Source organism: Pteronotus mesoamericanus, unplaced genomic scaffold (assembly GCF_021234165.1).
Source record: "Pteronotus mesoamericanus isolate MK-2021 breed Mesoamerican mustached bat unplaced genomic scaffold, CSHL_Meso_final contig_221, whole genome shotgun sequence".
In the NCBI taxonomy this organism is placed as follows: domain Eukaryota; kingdom Metazoa; phylum Chordata; class Mammalia; order Chiroptera; family Mormoopidae; genus Pteronotus; species Pteronotus mesoamericanus.
In genome coordinates, this window is record NW_026555092.1 from 14,413,361 (window position 1) to 14,423,029 (window position 9,669).

The 9,669-nt window shown below is 44.4% G+C and overlaps 1 pseudogene; it reads left to right on the forward strand.

Annotated features, from left to right (window-relative positions):
* Positions 1–265: 265 nt before the first annotated feature.
* LOC129069468 (60S ribosomal protein L12-like) lies at positions 266–4,445 on the forward strand (annotated as a pseudogene).
* Positions 4,446–9,669: the final 5,224 nt, after the last annotated feature.

Consider the following 9,669-nt stretch of genomic DNA (forward strand, 5'->3'; position numbering starts at 1 on the left):
CATTATGATGCTATATCTGTCTCTTGAGTAGGGAGGGAGAATCATTGTTTTCATTAGATGTTGTATTTGTAGGAGTTTTTCAAAAAGACTTTCACTGCCTCATCCACAATGTTTTTTAAATGGTGGTCCATCGATGATGACCAACTATGCTGGTTTGCACGGGCCTAGGGATTTCTTGGGATGTGGGACTTGGGCAAACTGAGGACAGTTGGTCACCCTATCATTGACCACCTATGTCAGAATCATCTGAGAACGTCAGGTGAAGATGGCTGGCTCCAGTCCAAAGGCAGCGGTTCTAAACCCTGGCTACACATCAGAATTGTCTGAGGAAACTGTAAAAAAAGTATTGATGCCAGAACTCGGCCCAGATCAGTGGAATCAGAGCCTCTGGAGCTTGGGCCTGGACACTGGTAATTTTAATTGGCAACCAAGGCTAGCAACCCCTGCCCTACAGATTTGGACCTAGAGGGTCTGAGCTATGGTCTTGCCCAGGAATCTACATGCTTTTCAACAACTCCCCAGGGGATTCTAATGTATACCACAGTCTGATAACCAGTGATGTGTGTATTCATTGGACAAGCATACACTGAATGCCTTGAATATGATAGGCTCTAGAAACACATAGAAAAAGCAAACAAAAGAAAACCTCCTGTTCTCCAGGCCCTCCCTATGCAGTGGGGGAAAAGACCTATAAATTGTTCCAACACAGCATACTGTGATTTTAAATTTAGAAGTGAGTCAGCATCATCAGGGTGGTTATGGTTACTCAGTTCCCAGAAGCCTGGTGTGGTAGATTAAAGATGGAGCATGTTATTTGCCATTCCTTCCATTGAGAGGTGGGGTTTGCTCCTTCTCTCCTTGAATATGAGCCAGCCCTGTGACTGGTTTTGACCAATAATACGTGGCATAAGTAGTGTCGGGTACCTCTCAAGTCAGGTCTTAAGAGATCTGCAGCCCTTACTTCTGTTCCTCTTGGAATGCTCCCTCTGTGAAGTCTGATGTCATATAAAAAAGATTGACTACCCTGCCCTATCTGAGTGGCTCAGTTGTTTGGACGTTGTCCTGCAAACCAAAAGGTTGCCAGTTCAATTCCTGGCCAGGGCACATACTGGGTTGCAGGTTCAGTTCCCCATCAGGGCACATACGAGAGGAACCAATTGATGTTTCTCTCTCACATGATCTTTCTCTCCCTCTCTTTCTCCCTCCCTTTCCCTCTCTCTAAAAATAAATAAAATCTTTAAGAAAGAAAGAAAGGTTGACAACCCTGAAGCCACCATGCTGTGAGGAAGCCCAAGCTGCTCGCATGGAGAGAGGCCATGTGGAAGAGCACTGGTGTGCTAGACCTACGTGTGAAGTCATTGGACCTTCCAGCCCAGTTCATCCACCAAATGAATACAGATGCTCCTTGACTTACAATAGGGTTACATCCTGATAAATCCATTATAAGTTGAAAGTATCATAAATTGAAAATGCAGTTAATACACCTCACCTACCAATCATTATAGCTTAGCCTAGCCTACCTTTAATGCACTCAGAACACTTACATTAACCTACAGTTGGGCAAAATCATCTCACTGCCACTGCCCAGCATCAAGAGAGGATCATACGGGATATTCTAGTCTTGGTTTTCCATCCTGGTTTGGCATCTCAAAATGAAAATTCAAAGTACACCTTCTACTGAATGCACATCTCTCACCATTGCAAGGTCAAAAAAAATCATAAATCAAACCATTGTAATTTGGGAACTATCTGTCCAGCCAAGTGATTGGCCCCAGCTGACACCATATGGAGCAGAACTGCTCAGCTGAACTATGCCCCAATTCCAGACCCACAGAATCATGACAAAATAATCTACTAAATTTTGGGGTGATTTTTTATACAACAATAGCTACCAACACACCTCATTAGAACTAGAAGACAGAATGACATCCCATACCATTCTGCCTTTCCTTTTACATTGTTCATCTTCATATCCCTCCATAAAATAGATTACAGATAGTCTCCATCTGTGTTTCCGCTCCTGCTCTCCTCCAAAACAAAACCAAAACACAACCGTAAATCAGAATATATCCACTCTCTGCTTAAAATCCTTCCATTGTTTCCCACTGTCTTCAAGATAAATACAGGATCCTTGCTATGGCTGATTATATCCTACGTGACCTAGCTCCTGCTTTCTGTGTGGAATCTACCACGCTCCCCCAACATCTCTGTGCTGCAACCACAGGGCCTCCTTTCTGTCCCAGGGACACCAAGCTCTCTCCTACCCCAGGGTCTTTGCATTTGCTGTTTCCTCTACTTAACCCTTTCTTTGTCCCTCACACACTCCCAACACATTCATACAGGACTAGCTCCTTCATAACCAGCAGCACTTCCCTAGGAAGTCTTCCCTAATAGACCAGCAAGGAAATGAAGAATGAAGTAAGAAGTACGGAGGAATAGAGCACTGAAGTTACAGTAGTCATAAAACCTTGATTCTTGCTCCAATTCTTCCCCTGATTACCTACAGACAAGACACTTCACCTCACCTCATCATAATCCTCATCCCCCACCATGATGCACATGGCCAGTGATGTTTATGTGTGCCATACACCAGGAGTCTTCGCATTTTTTGTTCATGAGTCCCTATAAGAATTTTGAAAAAGCTATGGCCCTCTCACATATGTTTAAGTTAATAACTAAAATTACTTTTCATGCCCAGGCCAGCATGGCTAAGTTGGTTGGGCATGTCCCACAAAGCAAAAGGTTGCTGGTTTGATTCCTGGTCAGGGCACATGCGTGGGTTACAGTCCCAGTCTCTGGCTGGGGTACGTGCGAGAGGCAACTGATCCACCTTCATTTTTTAAAATGTCTAAAAATGAGTTCATTTTCATCCCCATGACAACTTGCTTGGGTCCCAATTATAATTTTACAATACATAGATAAAGAGCTACAGCACTTATATTTAAAGTAGAGTAGCATAATGTTTCAGAGGACACATTCTAGAGGAAAGGTACATGAGTTCAAACCCTGACTTTGCCACTTAATAGCTCTATGACCTTGGGCAACTTATTAATAAACCACTGGGTGCCTTGGGACCCTCATCTGTAAAAGAAGAATAATAAGTATCTACTTTATAGATCTGATATGTGTCTTAAATGAGTTTATTAATCTGTAAAGCTCTTAGAACAGTGGCACATAATTAACATTAAACAAGCATTTTTTTTATTTTTAAAAGATTTTATTTATTTTTTAGAGAAAGAGGAAGGGAGAGAAAAAGGGAGAGAAATATTGATGTGTGAGAGAAACATTGATCAGTTGCCTCTCACACACCCGCAACAGGGGACCTGGCCAGCAACTCAGGCATGTGCCCTAGCAGGGAATTGAACCAGTGACCTTTCAGTCTGTGGGACAACACCCAACCCACTGAGCCACACTAGTCAGGGCAGTTTGTTTTTTTTTTTTTTTTTTTGATAAATACTACATGAGTCTGTAATAAGGCACCACTCCTTCAGTTTATTTTATCTAATCTCTCTCTCATTTGCTCTCTCTGGAACAGAGCCTTCTCCAATTATCCTTTTGGTTTTCATATTCCCAAGTAATTCACCATAAAAAGATTCACAAAGGATCTAGTAAAACCAGAGGAGGAAAACAATGAAAATGGAGTTGAAAAGGAGAATTTAAAACAATCCAGACAAGCAGATTATTTTCAGGAAAGAGTACCCATGGGATTTAAGGATCTGGGAACTGATTCCCTTGACACTATCCAGGTCCACATCCCCTCAGTTCCAGGGCCACTGGCATATTTGCACAAACTCCCTGAACACATTCAGAGCTCCATGTAATTCCTGGTGTCCCGTCTACAGCTCCATCTCTGGCTCTTTTATATAAGAAAGCACAGCTTGAGGCTTGAGGCTTGAGGCTCAGTGGAGGATTAAGTGAAACCTTCTTCAATTGGTCAGTCCAAATATGGGTTCATCTGACAACAGTTGCCTCCAAGATAAAAGCCATATACTTGAGGTGCACTGGTGGGAAAGTCAATTCCACGTCTACCCTGGCCCTCAAGACCAGCCCCCTAGATCTGTCTCAAAAAAAATTGATGATGACATTGCCAAAGCAACCGGTGATTGGAAGGGAGTAAAGATTACAGTGAAACTGACCATTCGATACAGACAGGCCCCGATTGGGGTAGTACCTTCTGCCTCTTCCCTGATCATCAAAGCCATCAAAGAACCACCATGAGACAGAAAGAAGGAAAAAAACATTAAGCATAGTGGCAATATCACTTTTGATGAGATTGTCAACACTGCCCTACAGATCCAGCACCAATCTTTAGCTAGAGAACTCTCTGGAACCATTAAAGCGACCCTAGAACTCTCCAGTCTGTGGGCTGCAATATTAACAACTGCCACACTCGTGACACCATAGATGAGATCAACAGTGGTGCAGCGGAATGTTCATCTGGTTAAGAACTACAAAGGAAAATATTCCAAAGATCATTTGACAACCAAAATTTAAAAAAAGAAACAGAAAGCACAAAGAATTGTAAGATAGCAAGCAATTTTTCCCCGAATTTGTTCCAGATTACACAAATGTAAATCATTCCTAAATTTCAGTACTTTTATAGAAATAATACATTAGCTGTAACCCAATGTACAGCCTAAGGCAAAGCACTCATAGATCAGGACACAGTACAAGTCAGGACACTCTTCATGAACTATCATAAAGTCTCGTCTCCACTGAAAAGGAAGACTCATCTCCTCAGACAGGGGACCCCATCAGGCCTGGAGATCATGGTGTCACCTTCTCAGCCCTCATGCATCAGCCACACTTCAATACAAATTACAAATTACAAATTAGATGGTGTCCTCCCTTTGCTAAGTCCCTTCAATAAGTTACCCAGTGCCCTTGGTATAACATCTAGCTTCCTTAACAAGATACATAAGGGCCTCATGACCTGAGCCCTGCCTATTTATTCACTCTTATTTCTTGCCATTCCTCCATACACACATGCCACACTTCAACCATACTGAGCCCCCAACAATTCCAGCTCCCTCCCTCTGCTGGGCTTTTTCATGAGAATCTCCCTCTGCTAAAATATTTTTCCTCCCCAATTTGTTTTCCTGGTGAAGTCTTAACACCCCCTTCAAGACTGTCCTAAACACCTCCTCTGCAAAGCTGTATTGAGCATCTACTGTATGCCTTCCATAGTGGAGAAAAAAGTTGGTAGAATTAAATGCCCCTCTTAGTTCCTTCAACAACCTCTGATCTTGTCTAGGGTACTATTGTCTTCTTTATATTATCACCATCTCTTCTGCAAGGCTGTGAGTAACTACCCTGAGAATAGGACTTCTGTTTTAGTCATGTTCAACTCCCTATTATGGAATCCATAGAATGCATCAATAAATGTATCCTGGGGACTTCCAGTGAAGATAGTAGCATAGGCAAGCACTGCTCCCCTCCTTGCACACCACATCAAAATGACAACTAAGCTATAGAACAACCATCATTCAGAAACATCAGAAATTGAGCTGAATAGAAATCCTGCAACTACAGAATTAAAGAAGAAACCACATTGAGACTGGTAGCAGGGGTGGAGATGCGGAACAGGCAAGTCCCACACCCGCATGTGGAAGATAAAAATCAGGAGGGATATCTCAGGAGCGAGGGGTACCAGCCCCACAACTGGCCCCACAGTCTAGATGTAAAAACCAGTGGGGATTGAGGCTGTAAAAAACAGAAACTGCTGGACTGCCTGGCAGTTCCTCTTAAAGAGCCCATGCACAGACTTGCTCAGACTCACTCCCCCTGAGCTCCATGGTGGGGGCAACAAATTGAAAGATATCAGAGCCATACAGGGAGGAACTGAATCATCCAACATCAGGGTGAGAGCTGGGGGGCAGCTTTCTCCCAGACAGAAGTGCTAGCAGAGGCCACTGCTCCTTTTCTGAGCCCTCCCCGCACAAAGCCATAGAGTCGGCAGGAGGGCATCTGAGACTCCATCAACCTGGCTAACACTGTTTGCCCAACCCTGGTGATTCTCTAGACCCTGTTCCACTCAACTTGCAGGCCTACTCAAGCTGTTTCTAGTGGCCTTTCCATACAAATGGCTTGTCTTGGCTCATGCTTCAGATTTTCTTAAATTGTGTCAAACAAACAGCATTTGGCTTCAGTGAGCCCCGTACTTCTAGTTAAGTTGCCCCAACCTCAGCATTAGCAGCAGCTGGCCTTGGTTCACAGCTTGGCCTTGCCTGGGCACCTCCAACCCCAGCACAAGTAGCAGCCATCTGCAGCCACTTTGTAGCTTATATTGTGTGACCCCAAACAGAACAAAGACAGTGGCTGACCTAGGATCTGCCAACAGCAGTCAAGATTCAACTACAACAGGAGGGGCACATAGCCCACAGAGAGGGTGCACCTTGAGTACCCAGCTTGAGTAATAGAGGGTGCTATGCCACTGGACCCTACAGGACACCTACTGCATTAGGCCACTCTTATCAAGCCTGGGGGACATAGCAACTTTACCTAATACATAGAAACAAACACAGGGAGGCCATCAAAATGAGGAGGCAAAGAAACATTGACCAAATAAAAGAACAGAACAAAACTCCAGAAAAAGAAAGAAACAAAATGGACACAAGCAATCTATTAGATGTGGAGTTCAAAATACTGGCTATAAGACTGTGCAAGGAAATTAGTGAGAACCTCAGCACCATAAAAAAGATTCTGTCGGAAACAAAGAATACATTAAGTAAAATAAAGAACAATTTACAGGGAAACAGCAGTAGAGTGGATGAAGCCAAGAATCAAATCTGCGATTTGGAATATAAGGAAGCAAAAAACAGAACAGCAAGAAGAAAAAAAGAACCCCCCAAAATGAGGTAGTATAAGGAGTCTTTGGGACAACTTCAAGCATATCAACATTCACATCATGGGAGTGCCAGAAGTAAAAGAGAGAGAGCAAGAAATTGGAAACCTATTTGAAAAAATAATGAAGAAAACTTCCCTAATTTGGTGAAGGAAATAGACATACAAGTCCAGGAAGCCCAGAGAATCCCAAACAAGATGAACCGAAAGAGACCCACACCAAGACACATCATAATTAAACTGTTAAAGTTAGACAGAGAGAGAATCTTAAAAGCAGCAAGGGAAAAGCATTAGTTTCCTACAAAGGAGTTTCCATAAAACTGTCAGCTGATTTCTCAAAAAAAACTGCAGGCTAGAAGGGATTAGCAAGAAATATCCAAAGTGATGAAAAGCTATGACCTACAACCAAGATTACTCTCTGGCTAGCTGTCATTTACAATCAGACAAATAAACAGCTTCCGGGACAAGAAAAAGCTAAAGGAGTTAATCACCACCAAACCTGTATTATGTGAAATGTTAAAGGATCTTCTTTAAGAAGAAAGTCAAATATATGAACAATAAAATGGCAATACATATGTATCTAACAACAATTGCTTAAAACACACACACACACACACACACACACACACACACACACACACACCCAGAACAGAAACAAAATCATAGATACAGAGAATATTTTGATGGCTGCCAGATGGGAAGGGGCTCAGGGGGAGGCGTGAAAAAGGGGAAGAGATTAAGAAGTACAAATTGGTAGTTACAGAATAATTATGGGGATGTAAAGTACAGCATAGGAAATAAAGTAGCCAAAGAACATATATGTATGACCCATGGACATGAGTAAGTTATGGGGGTTGCTTGAGGGAGTGGAAGGGGGCTGGGTGGAGGGGGGCACAGGGGAAAAAATTGGGAGAACTGTAATAGCAAAATCAATAAAATATAATTCAAAAAAATGTTTGTTGGACTCGTTTACTCAAGGATTCATCAAAAATGTCTGTACCAGGGACATACAAGTTGCTAGTTATACAACCGAACCACCACATACCATCCTTGCCCCCATTTGCAGAAACAATGCATTTGATAGAATTAAAAGTGTGAATGAGTAAATGAATTAACAAATCAGGGAAGGGATGTGCTTCTCCCCACCTGCCTGGAGCAGCCCAGAGCAGGGGATATGCAGGAAGGGAGAAGCTGGTGTGTAGGAAGTTGGGAAACATGATGTCCTTTTGTTCTTTCTGATACAGAGAAACTTGGTAGCCATGTGATCTTAGGCAAGTCGTTTAGCCTGTTTGTATTTTCATTTTAATAATATCATAACAGGGTTATGATTAAAGGAGATAAGGCATTTAAAAGCAAAGTTGGGTTTAGGAACTGGTAGTTCCCATTACTTGCTCGGTGTGAGTGCACAGATTCAGAAACACAGCTGGAGAGCCTGCTGGGGTAACATCCCCCCGCGGCCCCAGGTCCCACCATTCTTACCCTGCCCTGCAGGAGACACCGTTCCTACTGAGCCCAACCTCACCCCCTCTCGTCCTCCCCCTCTTCACTGCCCAGCTCTGTGTTTACTTTCCAGTGCTTTCAAGGCCAGAGGTTGTTCTTACTTATCTTTACAAGCCTAGAGGGAGGGATGTGGCAGGAAAGGACCCAAAGAAGAAGCGGGGAGCACGGATGTTTATTGAGGCTTCAAGACGTGCCTGGCACCAGGGTCGGTGCTTCACATGCAGTACCTGCTGCCACCCTCATAACAATGCCATTTTACAGAGGAGGAAACAGAGGCCCAGAAAGAGAACAGAAGAAATGGGGTATGAAACCAAGTGTCCCTGTGATTCCAAAGTAATTTTCCTCTGTGTCACACTGCCTACCAGCCTATAAATGATCATTAAATGTTCGTGAAATAAATTTCCATTTTCTTATTCCCCGGAAAAAAAGAGATGTGTGTGTGTGTTTCTGCCCCAGAGAATCCAGATACATATTCAAACAATGATGAATAATAAAAAATGAATAGACGACTGAAATCCCTCAGATACCCCATACCAGCAAGGAGGAAACAAGCAACTCTGAGGGAGGCACCTTGCAGAAAGAAGCCAGACACTGTCTTCCCCCACCCCCAGCTGTGGTCTGCAGCGCCCAGGGCAGGGGCAGAAGGCAGGCAACACCAGAGGGCTAGGAGCTGGCTCCGTTGCAGGGAGGAAAAAACTGGGAGGCGGGAGGGAGGGAGGGGATGTCTCTGGGAGAAATGTGATGAAAGGACAGAGAAGGCCAATGGTTGACCAGGGCACAGAAAGGGAATAGCATACCTGGTGCCCCCACCATGTTCCTCGGGGATAAGCCAAGAAAGCCTCCTGACTCCTGGTCAAACATGTTGCCCACTTTGAAAAGAAAGTTGCAAAATCCCAAAGGGCCACTCTGAAAGGCTACTCAGGAAGGGAGTTTGCCGAGGGAACACAGTAAGTTCTGCCTCCTTCCCACTGCCCCAGTCTCAGGCTTCCTGCCTTCAGCCCGCTTGGCCACACGGAGGAACTCCCTCTACCGGCTCCCAGCTCCTGCAGCTTACCTCCTTCCCTCGGCTGGCGTCCCACGCAGGGCAGGCTGCTTCCCGCGTTCCGTCCCGTCCGGGGCCAAGGGGTTGCCTCTACTGCCCTGAAGTTCTTGCCCTTTCTCAAGGTGCTCCTTGGCCCCTCCTGGAGCTAAATTTGTCAGGCAGGTTCCCAGCTACCCAGCCCCGGGGGAGGGAGCCTGAGGAAATCCCCTCCCAGCCTTGAGCCTCAGCCTGGGCTGCAGCCAGCCAGCTCGCAGTCTCACTCCTGGGCTGGCCCTGGATGAATG